At 39.4% G+C, this 16557-nt stretch overlaps 1 protein-coding gene across 4 annotated transcripts in view; it reads right to left on the bottom strand.

Annotated features, from left to right (window-relative positions):
- Positions 1 to 16557, bottom strand: part of Thsd7b (thrombospondin, type I, domain containing 7B) — a 946089-nt gene that overhangs the window by 358107 nt on the left and 571425 nt on the right. The gene's annotated exons all lie outside the window — the stretch shown is intronic.

The following is a 16557-nucleotide window of genomic DNA, read 5'->3' as shown; positions in this document are numbered from 1 at the left end:
CTCTGCTTCCTGCTCTGGCTACCTGGTGCCATGCCTCCTCATCATTATGCATCCATCTATAAGTAATTTTTGGTCATGGTATTTTATCACAGTAGCAAGTAACTAATATGCTATCCTTTATTTGCTTTTCAGATTGAAGAGTTATTAATATATCCAATCACGAATCAGATTCCCTAAGCCTTAGACTCTGTGCAGGGAAATCAAAGGTAGGAGCTGCAGATATAAGTTTACAGTGGAGTTATCAAGCATTCATTATATGCTCACTGTGTAACGCATAGATACTCATCAACTAATCACAGAAAGTTATAAACGAAAGCTGTGGCAAGTGCCATGGAGACAGGAGGTGGTCTATGGAGACCTGGGTGACCTAGAAATGGGACAATTCTCCTGCTGAAGAGAATACTTAAGGATGAAGGATGAATCTTGCAAAGACCCAGGCTGAAAAGAATCATGTATACCTTTGAGAATGGAAAGAGATCAGTGTGGTTTGAGTATGGACTGAAGTTCAAAGCTTCTTTAGCTTGGAAAGGAACAGAGAGAAGCAAGAGGGCTTTGCCCATCATACCAAGGCTTTGTGCCTTTGTCCTAAGATTAAAGGAATATCATGAGGGATTTTAGGGAGAAAGTGTTATTATCATTTGACTTGTATACTTAAATTATTTGGACTGCAGAATAGAAACATACATGCCAATGTGAACTACCATGATAGTGACTGAGGAGGTGGAAACAATGGGGGATTCTTGAGAAGGTAGACTTGTCAGAAGCAGGAGATGAAGGAATGTTATATGTTCAAGATGACTTCTAAAACTGCAACTTACATGAATCACCCTCTTCAATTTACAGCTGTTTTCTCTATCAGTCTTTCCATTCCATACTTTCTTTGAGTAACCAGCTTATAATAACTTGATGTGGTAGCTTCTTTAGTTATTAGAAACATGTAATTGGACACACCTCAGCTACACACTTTGTCCTAATGGGTCTCTGTAACTTTCTATGTCAATCAAATGCTAGTGAATATGCACAGAACAGAGTACTAAAGCCAGATAGGCCTCACTGGATGGGACACTGACCTGCTGTGCTCTTTCACAAAAGGAAAACTAGAACCCCTAACAGCAGGAAATCCACCATAGTGTTTCCTCAGTTCATGTTTGACTTCTACAAGAGAGAGATTAGGTTTGTGTTTGTTTCTTACCATGAAATAGAAGGAAGGAAGCAACTACTTTTGTCTTAATTAACATTTAAATGTTTTGAATTCAAATTCAGAAATATATTGTCTAGTAATTCAGTATAAGTGTTCATTTTTTACAATGTAATCATTATGATAAAATATTTAATAGGGAATCTCAATTATTCTTACATATAATCCTTCACCGTTTTTTGTATTATCTTATTTTTTTACTTTTTAAAAAATTAGATATTTTCTTCATTTATATTTCAAATGCTGTCCCCTTTCCTAGTTTCCTCTCCAAAAGTCCTCTATATCCTCTCCCAACCCTGCTCCCCAACCCCCCCACTCCTGCTTCCTGGACCTGGCATTCCCCTGTTGTGGGGCATATAATCTTCACAAGACCAAGGGCCTCTCCTCCCATTGATGGCAGACTAGGCCATCTTCTGCTACATATGCAACTACAGAAACAAGCTCTGTGAGGGTACTGGTTAGTTCATATTGTTGTTTCTCCTATAGGATTGCAGACCCCTTCACCTCCTTGGGTACTTTCTCTAGCTACTTCATTAGGGGCCCTGTGTTCCATCCAATAGATGACTGTGAGCATCCACTTCTGTATTATGCCAGGCTCTGGCATAGCCTCACAAGAGATAGCTATATCAGGGTCCTGTCAGCAAAATCTTGCTGGCTTATGCAATAGTGTCTGCGTTTGGTGGTTGTTTATGGGATGGATCCCCAGGTGGGGCAGTCTCTGGATGGTCCTTCCTTCAGTCTCAGATCCAAACTTTGTCTCTGTAACTCCTTCTGTGGGTGTTTTGTTCCCCATTCTAAGAAGGAACAAAGCATCCACTCTTTTGGTCTTCCTTCTTCTTGAGTTTCATGTGTTTTGCAAATTGTATCTTGGGTATTCTAACTTTCTGGGCTAATATCCACTTATCAGTGAGTGCATATCATGTGTGTTCTTTTGTGATTGGGTTACCTCACTCAGGATGATATCCTTCAGATCCATCCATTTGCCTAAGAATTTCATAAATTCATTGTTTTTAATAGCTGAGTAGTACTCCATTGTGTAAATATACCACATTTTTCTGTATCCATTCCACTGTTGAGGGACAGCTGGGTTCTTTCTAGCTTCTGACTATTATAAATAATGCTGCTATGAAAATAGTGGAGCATGTGTTCTTATTACCAGTTGGAACATCTTCTGGGTATATGCCCAGGAGAGGTACTGCTGGATTTTCTGGTAGTAACATGTCCATTTTTCTGAGGAGCCGCCAGAGTGATTTCCTTAGTAGTTGTACCAGCTTGCAATCCCACCAGCAATGGAGGAGTGTTCCTCTTTCTCCACATCCTTGCTAGCATCTGCTGTCACCTGAATTTTTTATCTGAGCCATTCTGACTGGTATGAGGTGAAATCTCAGGGTTGTTTTGATTGCAGCTCTGCCTCCTGGCTGAAGATGAAAGTCAGAAGGGACCCTGTCCAAGAAGCTCCATTGCTTCTGCAGCCTGTGAGTTCTCCTGTGTGGACTGGTCTTTGAGAGATCCAGATACAAGATGGTGCTCTCCCCTGAGTCCCAGGGCCAGCGCCCTTCCTGGAGGCTGACTTTCCTTTGGCAGGGAAGGTCCCAGAGGTTTGGGCCTCAGGTCTGCCTCCTGGCTGAGGATGAGGTCCAGAAGGGACGCTGAACAAGAAGCTCTGTTGCTTCTGCGGCCCACATGCTCTCCTGAGTAGACTGGTCTTTGAGAGACCTGGGGTACATGATCATAAGTGTTCTTTAAAGTATCAGGATGTGTACATTTCTGCTGTTGATGAAACTGGCAAGCAATTGAACTTGTTCACAGGTTCATTTTTGGTGTGTGTGTGTGTGTGTGTGTGTGTGTGTGTATGCATGTGTGTTGTTGTTGTTGTTATGGTGGTGGTGGTGGTAGTGTATGGTGTATGTGCCCTTATGTGACCAGGCTCATATGTGTGCAGATACGTGAAGGTCAGAAAGGCAGAAATTGAGCTCGAGTGCCTTGCACTATTACTTTTACATTATTTTTGAGTCAGGGTCTCTCACTGATCCTAGAGCTAACTGTATTAGATAGTCAAGCCCCGGGGATTCCTCTTATCCATCCCCAAGTATGGAGGCTACATGTGCAAGCATCCAGAAGGCTAAATTCCTGTTGGTTCTAAAACTAATTATGTGTGTTCACAGTTTGTCTTTGTTGAATGATTTTGAGAAGAGGAAGTCTTAAGGGGTTAAAAATGGCATTTTCTTGTTTTATTTTTAGAAATTAATATTTTGACTTTAATCAACTTGGCCAGACATACTTCTCTGATGGGAAGCTATGAGCCTTATGGACTCATGGTCCCCTTCCACAGAAGGAGAGGAGAGATAAAAATGCCAGTGACTCATGGGAACGTGATGGGGAAGCAAACCTCCACCAAACCTCCTCCAGTATGTAGAACAGAGGCAGAGCTCCCCTTTGGATGCGTTGCCTACATGGTGCCCTCTTGCAATCAGCTTGAACTATCTTCTTTTGGAAATGTCAGCATACCACTCAGAAAATGTCCCTCAAAGAGTTATCTGGAACTTCCAAAGGCCACACCTGTCGATTTTTAAAATATCTTTTGTATAAAATAATGAATATTTTTGGCTAGTGTGAACATATTATAATGAAAAGAAATACATGTGTGTGAGCAGAAATAACAATTAAAGCCATTCTTCTGCAGTTCTGAAACTGTGGTTTGAGCTCACTGTGTTAAAGTATACATCATGGCATACTTCTTGGGGGGCACTGGAAGGGGGGTTGACAGAAAGTTATGTGCTATGAATTTCTCCCTTTGATTCACCGAGTAATTAATTTATAAACGAACCTGCAACATTCAGTAGTAGGGTTAAGTAGAAGAGTGCATTAGCTACTGTTCTTGATGCTGTGATAACAATAATCTGACAAAAGCTCCTTAAGGAAAGAAGGGTTTTTTGGCTCATGGTTTGTGTGGACAGTCCACAATCATGGAGAAGTCATGAAAAGAGGATCTGGAAGCTATTGTTCATTGCATCTTTAGTCAGGAAGGGGGTAGAGAGAGACTGAGAGACAGAGACAGACAGAGACAGAGAGACAGAGACACTGAGATAGAGACAGAGACAGACAGAGACAGAGAGACAGAGACACTGAGATAGAGACAGAGACAGGCAGAGACAGAGACACTGAGATAGAGACAGAGACAGGCAGAGACAGAGAGACAGAGACACTGAGATAGAGACAGAGACAGACAGAGACAGAGAGACAGAGACACTGAGATAGAGACAGAGACAGACAGAGACAGAGAGACAGAGACACTGAGATAGAGACAGAGACAGACAGAGACAGAGAGACAGAGACACTGAGATAGAGACAGAGACAGACAGAGACAGAGAGACAGAGACACTGAGATAGAGACAGAGACAGGCCAAGACAGGTGGAGAGTCAGAAACAGAGATAGACAGAGAGACAGAATCAGAGACAGAAAGTCAGACACACAAAGAGAAATGAATGCCAGTGCCAAGCTTATTCTTTGTATTCGATTTAAGACCCAGGCTTGTGGAAAGGTGTAGCCAAGAGCTGTGCCTCAATTAACCTAATCTAGAAACTCCCTTACAGACATGTCTAGAGGTCTGTCTAGTATGTGATCCTAGATCCTAGAAAGCTGACACATAATATTCACCATTACTTAGAGAAAGAAAGAATGCATAAAGCTACAGAGGGAATCAGGAGGTATGCAAGAAGAGAATTGGAAAGGAAAGAGTTAAAGAAAGAATGAAAGGAAGAGAGGATACCATTACAAGGTCACAGGTCAGAGGCTGGCCTAAGTATACAACCTAAAACGATGTCCACTTTTTGATATTGTAATAGAAGGAAAATTCATGCTGATGGCTAATGAGTTTCTTTTAATACCCAGTGACATCCCAGAACTAAATAATCAAACCCTCAAGGCCTTGGGAGTTGGCAGGGCTGGTGCTCTTTGGTCAGACAGATGAGGATTTTGGAGAATACTTAGCAGAAGCCACCAAATGTCCTGAACTTGTCAGACAGTCAGCCTTACTGCCCCACTTCTCTCTAAAAGAGCCCTGCTCTTTAAACCAGGCAAGGTAGGTGGAGAATATGCAAATCCTCCAAAAGAGCATGCTCAGCTTCCATGCAGAAATGACAAATAGCCTCTCACCACCAAAGGAAGGACAAGTCAATCAAACAGAAACAAACCCATGGCATGTGGGGATAAATGTGTTGCCAGGAAAGACATCGTCGAGCCTAAGTGTTCTGCCCTGACCCACACGGCACTCTTCCATGCCAATTATTTTCACATTTGAACATTTATCACAAAGCCTAGCTAAGCATGCCTGCTGTGCATGGTGAACAGCTTTTCATTTTCTAAGCTCACAATGTCTGTGTTTACAAAGAAAGAGGACATGTATAGACATACAAGTTAACAGGTTGATGAACTTGCTTTGAAGCTCTCGTCTTTGAATGGCACTTGTCAGGGAGGGAGGCACATATTTCCTGGCGTTCTTATATTGATTGGTGCTGGTTGCCTTTCTTCTGGAAAGAACTCAAGTCATTTTCACCTGTGTACATCCAATTTTGTCATCTGTGTTTTAGGTTTCCAGAGAGCATTCATTCCAGTGTTCTATTTTATTTTGATGTCTGCAAATGGCTCTGCATTTGATAGGTCTGGAATCAATGCCTTGAACTAACTGATGGCTTTTCTTACAAAGAAGGACAGTGTGGGGGACCCAGTAGGATGGGATGTCTGTGGGTAAATTTCACAATTTAAAGTAAAAGCAGAAGTGGGAACCTAGATTTGCTGACAGACACTTGTTTGCCTAGCATGCTGGAGGCACTGGGTGTGGAAGCAAAAGCTTGTAGTTCCAACACCTGGGAAGTAGAGGCAGGAGGATCAGATGTTCACATTCATTCTCATCTACATGTTGAAGTTAAAGCTAACCTGGGCTACATGAGACCTGACCCTCAAAAATTAAAAATATGAACTAATTAATTAAGTAATGAAAGTCAAAGCTATTAACCATTTCATTAGTCAATCAGCCTACTGTTTTTTGTTCATTCGTTTGTTTGTTTGTTTGTTTGTTTGTTTGTTTGTTTTTAGGAGGCAGGGTGGCCTGGGATAAATTATTATGAAGTTTCTTTAATATTTGTTTTTGTTCAAGTTTCTATTTAAAATATGCTGGTAGGTTTGTTGCTGTTATTGTTGTTGTTTTGTTCTTCTCTTATAAAATATGATAGAGCCATGAGGAGAAAAGATGAAAGATAGAAATGAATCTCCATTGGAGAAGAGTTGCATGCCATTATTCACATATTGTAATGATATATCATTATCACACTGTTCATTTAATGCATTTTTATTCAATCTTCCTTTTCGGGAGAAATGGTTTTCCTTTGGGCTTCTACATCTATTTGCTGCTATCACGTTAGGTCTTCTCCAGTGCCCGAGATAGGTTTGGTGGGTCTAAAGAGAATGTCTAAGTGAACAAGGACTTGAAATGAAGCAATCTTTTGTGATACTCACTCATGATAGTAACTCTGCTGTGGAATGACTATGATCCCAGGCAATGACAATGAAAGCAGATGCACAGGACAGAGTCACGACAATCAGAAACTAACAAAGCTGCTGGTGTATCTTGATTTCTGGACAGTAGCACAAACAAGTAGTTTAAACTAACCCACAGCATCCTTGCAAATACATTTGTCTGTTTCATCTCACCTTGTAAAAATGGAGAATCAGGGGTTGTGGCCATTTTGTCTGTATTAAATATAGCTAATCTCTGGATTCTAGTAGTATGCTAAACATACACGTATGTATTATCTTACTTAGTTTTCAAATGATTCTCAAGGTATTACCATTATTGTCCTTTTATAGACTATTATTGATGAGTATATAATTTTGTCATGATTAAGACCAAATCAAGCCTAAAGGGATGGTGCTGGTCTGAACACACCCACCCATGTGTCCACACATACAACTAGGATGCTTCTGCTAATTATTATTCTGTGCACATACGTTTTCATCCTGCTATACTGCTGTTTTAGCTTATTTCCAAGGGGAAGTAAAAACCAGCATATTTTAAGTAACACTGTGCAAAGCAAGCTAAAGAAATGGCCAACTGCACATTCTCCCTTTATTCTCAATCCTTCTAACAGGCCCAGAGGTGCAGCTTCTCTGTGTAAATCGTTTGTGCTATTGTTCTGGACTTTTTTTTCAGACAGCATGGTAGAAGTGTTGGAATTCGCAGACTTGATTTCTTATTAACCTGGAGCCATCTGTCTGGGGACTTCTCTTTATAGGAGCACCATCCTGAAGAAAAGCCGTGCTTAAAGCCAACCTACGTCAAACCCACAAGTCAGGCTCCTTAAATAAAATCACCGAATCCAAGGATGTCTGTCACAACACATCATGGAAACTGAGCAAGAAGCTGCATGCTGTTAAGTATGAAATGGAGTTGGCTGACCTCTGTGCATAAGAAGACATTCACATTGATCAAGTTGACTTAAGAGCTAAGGTTTGCCTCCTCCTGGGAGAAAGCTCATGGGAAAAGGGAGTTTTGATTTTGTTCTGCACTGATTTTAATTTGTCATTTTGTCATTTCCTTAACAGAAATACTTGCTGTTTATAATTAGTATTTTCTTTGATATCATACAAACTAAGTTTACATTTTAAAACTTATATTTTTACAGACTTATATTTTTTCCTTATATTTCATTGATACCAAAAGAAAATCTTCTCTATACAAATTAAGTAGAAGACAGGGACAGTGGTATCAATAGCTTGTCATTAATATCCAGTTAATCCCAATCATGTAGACACTGCAGGGGCTATCTTTCCATCTCACAAGATGCCTAGTAAACTTCAAAGCAAGAAATGAATGGATTTCACAATAGATGGTAATTTCTCATGAGAGGAAATAATCATTATGAATGTAATTAATTATTGACTGACTTCATTTTTCTTGTTAGGAAACCAAGCACTGTAAATTCAGACTTGGCTGCATAGTTATTAGTAGAGAGATGAAATGTTATTATTTCACTTTTGGTCTCTACTGACTGACCAGGCACTTTTCGAATCCTGACTGTGTGCTCCCAAAAACACTAAGCATGTGCCATGTGTCATAAAAAAATAACTTGATCTTTGTTTTAAGGAATTTAGGATGCAGAAAACTCATGAAAATTGTAAAATGGTGTAACAACAGAAAATGGATATCCCTCTTGTTTCCCCTCACATCCCCCTTTGACACATGTTATATTAAGAATTTTGACAATATGGTGCTGCTCCAGTAGGTAAAGTTCTTGTCACAATAGCATGAAGACCAAGTTCAAATCACAAACATATCTCAAAAATTTCCAGGCACTGTAGCCTGGCCCTGTGAGTTCAGTGCTAGGGCAGCAAAGACAAGAGAATCCTGGGACGTGCTAGCCAGTCAATTGATGGGCAGGGAGAGAATATGCTTCAAAATATAAAGTAGGAAGGACTTGAGGAAGCCACTTGGTACTAATATATGGCCTCCATATGCATTGCCCCCACCCCTGGATACATGCATATGGACAAACACACATATATTAACAATACAGAAAAAGGTCCTCTAAGCCTGAACCAACAAAGCCTGTTCCATGGCCGGCCATTTCCTCCTATGAGCCTCAAATAGTGATGTATTTTCATATTTAAAATTCACTTTCAAAATGATTATGACTTAGGGAAAACATGGAAATAAATGAAAGGTATTACTCTGACAATAACATGGCAGTTTGCTTTGCTCAAGCCAGAGCATTTGTTCTTGTCAAATATAACCTAATTCATCTTCCTAAATTTTCTCATATAAAATGATGAATATTCGCCTGTGAAATTTATGGAATTAATATCTTTCAAAATTACCGATTCACTGCAGTTTGCTGCCAGTTCATCTCGGAGACAAATTTGTCATCAGGTTCCCAGTCAAACTCATTCACATAAGCAAGAGACTAAACACTCACCTAGTCACAACTACTTAATCAAAACATTCCCCGCTCCCTCGATAGCTAATGAGTGTCAAAGTCGAGATTCAGGCCCAGAGCTCTGTGAAGCCCAAATTCTCTCATTATCAATACACTACTTCTTATTATAGCCAGTGAAGAGTAGGGGCTTCAATTCAGTTTTGAAAAATGAAAGAAAATTGCTCATGATATCTCAGTATAGCATAGAGAAGTGATAGCAGGTTATTTTCCCAGGCAACAGCAGAGCAGGATTCATAGAAACACATGAAAACTTAGAACAGTAAGCTGTGGGTGAGAAGGGAGGGCTAATGGTAGCCAGAAGGCCAGGCTACTAGATCTCTTGCTCCTGGGTCTTAATCATAGTCTTTGTCAAGCAGCCTCTGTCACAACTTTCTGTTTGCTCCAGTGTGTGGTTGGTGTGTGTCACCTGGGTTGATTTCTTACTTTTTCTCCTTGGCAGATGTTTTAAACCTCAATGGTTTCTGCTCACTCAGAGTTGTCTCATTCAAAGTTTCCAGCTGAATGTTATCCATCACGTTGCCACTGACTTTGCTGTCCTTGGAGTTTCTGTGACTTGCCATATTTCACTTGTGTGCTAACTTGCACTGGCCAGTGAGCCTTTTTATGATTGGAAATGTGAAGACAAATGGAAACATTTCCATGTGTATGGGTGGGGTTAGAATATCACAAATATTAGGGATATCAGGCAAGTCCTGCAAGTGTTCATGACTCAGATGGTAAACACCTTCCCTTCCAAATCTTCTCATGTCAGTCAACCTAGACTCCTTTACTTTTAAGGCAACAAGTGAGGCTCTGTGTACACTCAGAGGTTTTACACATCTGAAAATGAGCTCCTCTGCCACCTCCAGATTAAAATATACCTTGTGTCAGCTATGGGCAGAGTTTTCAACTAATGCCAATGAAAGGCATGTAGGAAACCAGCCATGGACTCAAGGTAATTGGGTTTGAGGACTGGTTCCATACTTTCCCAAGAAATAAAGTTTGCTTAAGTTAATTTCTCTAATATCAATTCCATCATACATACATACATACATACATACATACTACATACGTAGAATGAGCATAATCATTGTATCCACCTCATAGAATTTATTAAGGACTAAACACAACAGTAGATAGAAGTTAGGGCAAACACAGTGACTTCCTCAAGCAATGGCCATCACTACACGACTGGTTCTTTGCTATGTGCTCTTCTCATGATTTCATTTTAACCATAACTGCAAGCCTACTAGGGAATTGCTATTACCAGTCTTTGACAGAGAAGGTGGTAGATGGTGAACTAAAATTAAATTTTCACAGGAACTTCCAGCCCAGTGATTTGTAACTTTATAAAAGCTTCCACTCAAGTTCAGGATTAGAGCTTAAATTATGACCCTCCACCAGGGAAGAAAAGGAAGTTAAGTTTTGGAATGAGCAAAGACTTTTTAAGGTTTCAAAATTATGTTCCCACAGTGGTATTAACACTTGACAACCTTAATGCTCTACAACCTTAAAACCCTGCTTAATTCAACGTATGAGGAGTAATGGCAGCACTCGGGCTGCCGTGATGCAGAGTCTTGGAGTGCATAAAAAGCATCTGCTTCCCCATAATGCCTCAATGAATCATTATGACAAACAGAAATAAAGCCAGTGCGTCTTACTGTATAGCTGATTCTGCTTTTCTGCTCACAAGGCACAGAAGTTAATTACCATGAACAGATGTGCTTAGATTGGACAAGAATTTATACGCCATGAAATTCAGCATGGACTAAAACAACACAATATGGTTGGTGCATTTGTACTTCTTGGGTGGGTGTTGAAAGGGAGGTGCCATGCACTATCTCAGTGTTCATGTGAAAGCCTTGAGGGCCTGATTTTCCAGTTGTTATTCTCTTTCAGACACCTTATGTCAGACAAATCCATTGTGATGGCTTGGATGAGAAATGTTCCCCATGCATATATTTTCCCCTGTTGGAGGTTGTCCTGTTTGGGGAGGTCACAGAGCCTTTGGGAGGCAGAGCCTTGCTGGAGGATGTAGGTCACTGGGGGTGTATTCTAAGGTTTTCATAGCCTGGGCTTACTTCCTGTTCTCTCTCTCTGCTTCTTGCATCCTGGGGAAATGGGATCTCCCTGCTTCCTGACTGGCAAGCTGGCATTTTCTGCCATTCCTTTCCTGTTATAATGGACTATTCCACACATTTTCTGCCATTCCTTTCCTGTTATAATGGACTATTCCCCCCATCTGGAACTGGAAGCTGAACTGACCCCCTCATTTCTTCTACGTTGCTTGTAGTTATCTTATTTTTTCACAGCAACAGAAAAGCAACAAATACATCCCTTCTTATGAGATGATACAGGGACGCTATCTGATTCTCATGGTACCTGTGGCTGTTTGCCTGCATGGTTCGTGTACCAGACCAATGAAGCCAGAGTTACATGTGTATTTCCACATGAAGAAGTTAATTGTATTCAATATCATGATGGTGCATTCTTGTCCCTTCTGGTTCAGGTGACCATGTGATAGAATATTTCCATCCCTTCTAGATTAGATGACAAGATATCCACAGATTTATTATCTTTGTTTAGTATCATGATATCATTTTCATCCTTTCTCAAGCAGGTAACCAGGGGCATGAAGAATAATTGACACGAACAGACATTCGTGTAAGAGTTCAAAATGTGTATGCATGACTCTTGTAATCAGAGTATAAAGTATGAATAATAATTGCTAGTTTATTATATTCAAAAGATATTTCAGATTCATTCACCTCAGAAGATACACTATTTGCTAGTTAGGTCCACAGTATGCAAAAAGAGTAGAAAACTTTTATAATCCACACCTTATATGAGATGTAAGATCAACTCTACAGAATATGTTAAGTGTTAAAATGAAAAAAAAAATTGTTTATCCAAAGACTTGGGAAGAAGATAATGAAGAAACTGTAACTTAAGGACTAAATATGAGCTGACTTCCTTATGAAAGTCAAGGTCATCCATAACTAACCTCATTTATCTCACAGTTACTTGGGGCACATGCATTGTCACTGTTGCTCTTCTAAAGATGAGACACTAGAGGCTTAGTGAAGCTGAGTGGTCTAAAGAGCACACAAGCTCACAAAGAGCCAGCACATGACTGCAGAAGCATCCTCTACAGGGAAGTAATGGAGCCAGGAGTAGAGGGACCCAATGCACTGGTTCTTTTGGTGAATTGTGGAAGGAGTCACAGAGGAGCTGTTGTGAGACTTGGGCATTGCACATGAGGATTAGGATGAGGAGTTTTATCAAAGGAAGAAAAAGAAGTGTATTCAGATAAAGGCTCTGATTCAAATGCAGCACAATTTCCCCATCTTTTAGATGGTTGGTGTATTCATTGTGATTTCTGCTTGCACTGAGATAGGATAAGCATAGCCTTGGTTTCTTGTACAATTGCAGCCTTGACTTTGGTCTTCATACTTCACTCACTCAGTTCCTAATGATCTATATCAATGATAATTAACTAAAAATTAATAAGATACAATGAAGGAAAATAAAAACAAACAAAAATGCATGAACAAACAAACAAACAAACAGAAACAAAAACCTTCCCTAATGTTATTTCCTTGGCCAAAGACTAGATAAATCTCAGTGCCAACACGAGCACACCTTTCTGGATGCTTTTCCATTTTGATTAAACATGTATGGAGGTTAGAGAACAATGCATAAGGAGTCCGTTCTCCCAATGTATCGTGTGAGCTCTTAGGCTGGAATTCTGACCACCAGGCTTGATGAACCCTTCTTTGCCTTATGAACCATTTCACCACCTTAAGTTTTGAGACAGGGTATCACAGTAAATTTAGAACTCACACATTAGACTGGACTGGCTTACCAGTGAGTTTCTGGGATCATGGTCTTGGTCTCTCCAGCTCTGGAATTATAGGAGCATATATATAGCCTTTTATGTCACTGCTAAAGATTTGAACTCAGGTCCTTGTGATATGCAGCAAGCACTCTGCCCACTGAAGCATGCCCCTGGCATGTTATTTTTCTTTAAAAGTCCCTATTTGAAGGTGACTATTCTTAAAAGACAGAAACTACATAGAGCAATCTTCTAAGAGGTTATCAGAAATTGGGAAAATGTTTTAAGTTCCAAAGCAAGATAGTGGTAAGTCATTTACATTATACAATTCTACCCAGCAATGCTTATTTTTAGACATACACACTGTCACTTTTCATGATGATGACATTTCATCTCCAAAGCCTCCTTGAGAAGTGTTTCCTGTGTGAGACATGAGAAAACTAGAGAACTGGGGGCTTAGAAGGTAGATTTAGTGACACACACCTATTATGCTTAGAAACAAACCTCAAAACCACTGTGATAGATCCTAAATCCTTTGCTGCCACTGCTAGAAAGGAGTATAGAAATCTGAATAGTGGTGGATATTGAATTTCTGATAACACTGTGGCCCAGGGTAGACTCCCCTCTCTTTTCAATACCAGTGGCCTGCTTTTTCCTTCCAGGGTAGAAGGTATTCTTTTGGTCAGTTTGATGTATTTGGAATAAGCCTGGTCCTACCATTGCAACTCCTGGCATGGGTAATAGATGTAAACTCATGCAATGGCAGGGTCAAAGATGACACCCCCAAGTAGTGCATTAAGCACTGACTCCTAGAACTTTGCAGCCATTTTAAGGAATAGTTCTTGTGAGCCTATGCTTCCTTAAGCCTAAACCATGAATCATATCCTCATGTATAAGGAGACCTGAATTTGAAGCCAGCACTAGGGAAGGGAGGCCAAGGTGTCATCATGGAACCACAAATAGATGTCTTGTCTGAAGCAAAAATACAAACCTTAGAGTTTCCAGTATGTAAGGAATTGGGGCCTCTGTCAGTCATAAGCCTACTGTACAGAAGATAAAAATATTAAATGCTCATATGAGGCAATTTACAGTGTCTAACTGAGAACTCATCCTGGTCGGTCATGGTTACATAGAAGCCAGCTTCAAAAAGTCTGATATTGTGCATCCTCAAAATGGTTATATACTCCAAAGATTTGTGATTTATTTATTTTTTTCTGGCAACACTTAATGAACAATAGGGTTATTCCAGAGTCCTTATGGGATTTTTGAGTTTTGTTTTGTTTTACATTAATGTCAAATTATCCTCTAATACAGGACCACAGTTACCATGTTTCAGAAAGTACCTCCTTGGGTTAGGCAACTTGAGGACATATAGTCACAGCATATCCTCATAGAGCTCAAGAGAAATTGCCTCATCAACTACCATGTGGTCACCTAATTGTCATGAAAATAATTTTGTTAGCATAGGAATGGATTTGATAGCTCAGATTAGTCTTGGGAAGGAAAAATAGAGAAGATAACAGTAATAGGAATGTTCTTATCACAGGCATCAAAATATTTGAGCAATTCCCCACATACATAAAGGAAGAGACAAATGTGTTCTATCAACCTAGGAAAACCCTCCTGATGCACTTAAATCCCAATGCCCTCCTTGGATAAGAATCACATTTATAAATGATTTCAATTCAACCTCTAAATGCTGCCCATTTCTCTCCATGATTTTCCTTTTATTCTTGGAAAACAGGTTATATTAGAACCTACCAAACCAGAGAATTAAGAAGCCATAATTAGGCTTCTATAGAGATATGGATTAGAAATTAATAGCACTGAACACTCTTCCTGAGGGCCCAGATTTAATTCTCAGCACCCAATTAATTGACTGCTCACAGCATGTAACTCCAGTTCTGGGGTTTCTGATGCCTTCTTTGATGCCAGACTACAGGCGCTGCATATATGTGGTACACAGACATACATACTGTCAAACAGCTATACCCATAAAATAAAGTAATTAAAAAATAGCTACAGTACTAATTATGCCCTAAGGAGTAAGGGGCATTGCCCAGGATTCTTTCTCTCTCCAATAACCTTTCCCAACTCTTTTGCCACCCGGAAACATCATATCATACACTGACCACTGTTTTCCCCAGTAGTAATTTCTCAGCTAAAGAATGAGCTTATAGAGATCCTAATATTTTCAATACTCGGGGAAATGGTTTATTAAAAAAAGACTATGTGGAATAAATACATCAGAGAACTGGCTAGGGTGACTTCATAATGCATTTTATATTTTTTTCTGGCTAAAATGTCAAATATTAGTTTTGGAATAAAAATGAAGAGTGGGATGTTGTAAAATCAATAATTTAGCTTTCCTTATGGACTTTGGTTTCTTATCTCTAATGGCTCACTGAAAATATGAAAATACAGGCTGTGATCAGGTTTTTTTTTAAACACATGCAGGCTACTCAAAGATTATATCCCCTAACAGATCTGTGAAAATTATCATTATAAATGTAGTTCCACTAGATAAATCCTCCACAAGAAATTTGCTTTACAAAATAATAATAAAAAAAAATCTGAGATGATACCAAAGAACTGTGTAGTAAACATGATACCAAGATTTAAGAGTTACATTAAAAGTAAATTAAATTAAAATTTCACATATAAAGATACATAATTATACTATGTGTGAGATTGTAAAAGATTGCCCCTCTAGATTGTGAGGTGTATTGTCAAATCATTGATTTACAAAAACATGGTTCAAATATACTAAGACTTAGTATGATACTTTATATGAGTCACATGGCAAAAGTCTTTTAAAGTCATGGAGTAGAAGCCTCAGCAGTTAAGGGCACTTGCTGCCCTTGCAGAGGACCCATATTCAGTAAACAGTGCCCATAAGAAGTGTTTCACAACAACTTCTAACCCTAATGCCAGGGGATCTGATGCCATCTTCTGGCCTCTATGGACACCAGGTCATGAGTGTGTGTGTGTGTGTGTGTGTGTGTGTGTGTGTGTGTGTTTGTGTGCATGTGTGTGTGTGCACATGTAAGCATTCAAGACACATAAGATACAAATAAATATATATTTAATAAACTATGGAATGGTGGTAGGGATGACTACTTGGGGAAAACATTATACAGAATCTGTCCTTTTTCAAAGTATATTCCCAAGAATAAAGCACTGTTACATATGATCATCGTCTCAAATGGGATTTGTCTATTACCACATCTAATATGGAAACCACAGGGTAAAAACTGACACATAGCTTTCTGCTATGTATATCAGGTTCTGAATGCTGCCAGTTTTTTACAAGCTTATAATATGCCAGTAAAGCTAGAAGAGAAATATTAAGCTGGGAACGTATTTGTAAAATAAATAACAAAACTCATAGAAATAGTCTTTATTCCTCTTTTTCTTTTGTTTGGGGGAAGATTACAAGGGGCAGGTGTGGTCCTGGGAGTTCTGGGAAGTGAATGTGATTGGGTTGCCTTATGTAAAATTTCCAAATAATTAATAAAATATTATGCTTTAAAAAAATCAAATGACATAAATG

This window comes from Mus musculus, chromosome 1, assembly GCF_000001635.26.
Source record: "Mus musculus strain C57BL/6J chromosome 1, GRCm38.p6 C57BL/6J".
Classification (NCBI taxonomy): domain Eukaryota; kingdom Metazoa; phylum Chordata; class Mammalia; order Rodentia; family Muridae; genus Mus; species Mus musculus.
The sequence above is the reverse complement of the archived record's forward strand: the minus strand, read 5'-3'. Positions and strand labels throughout refer to the sequence as shown.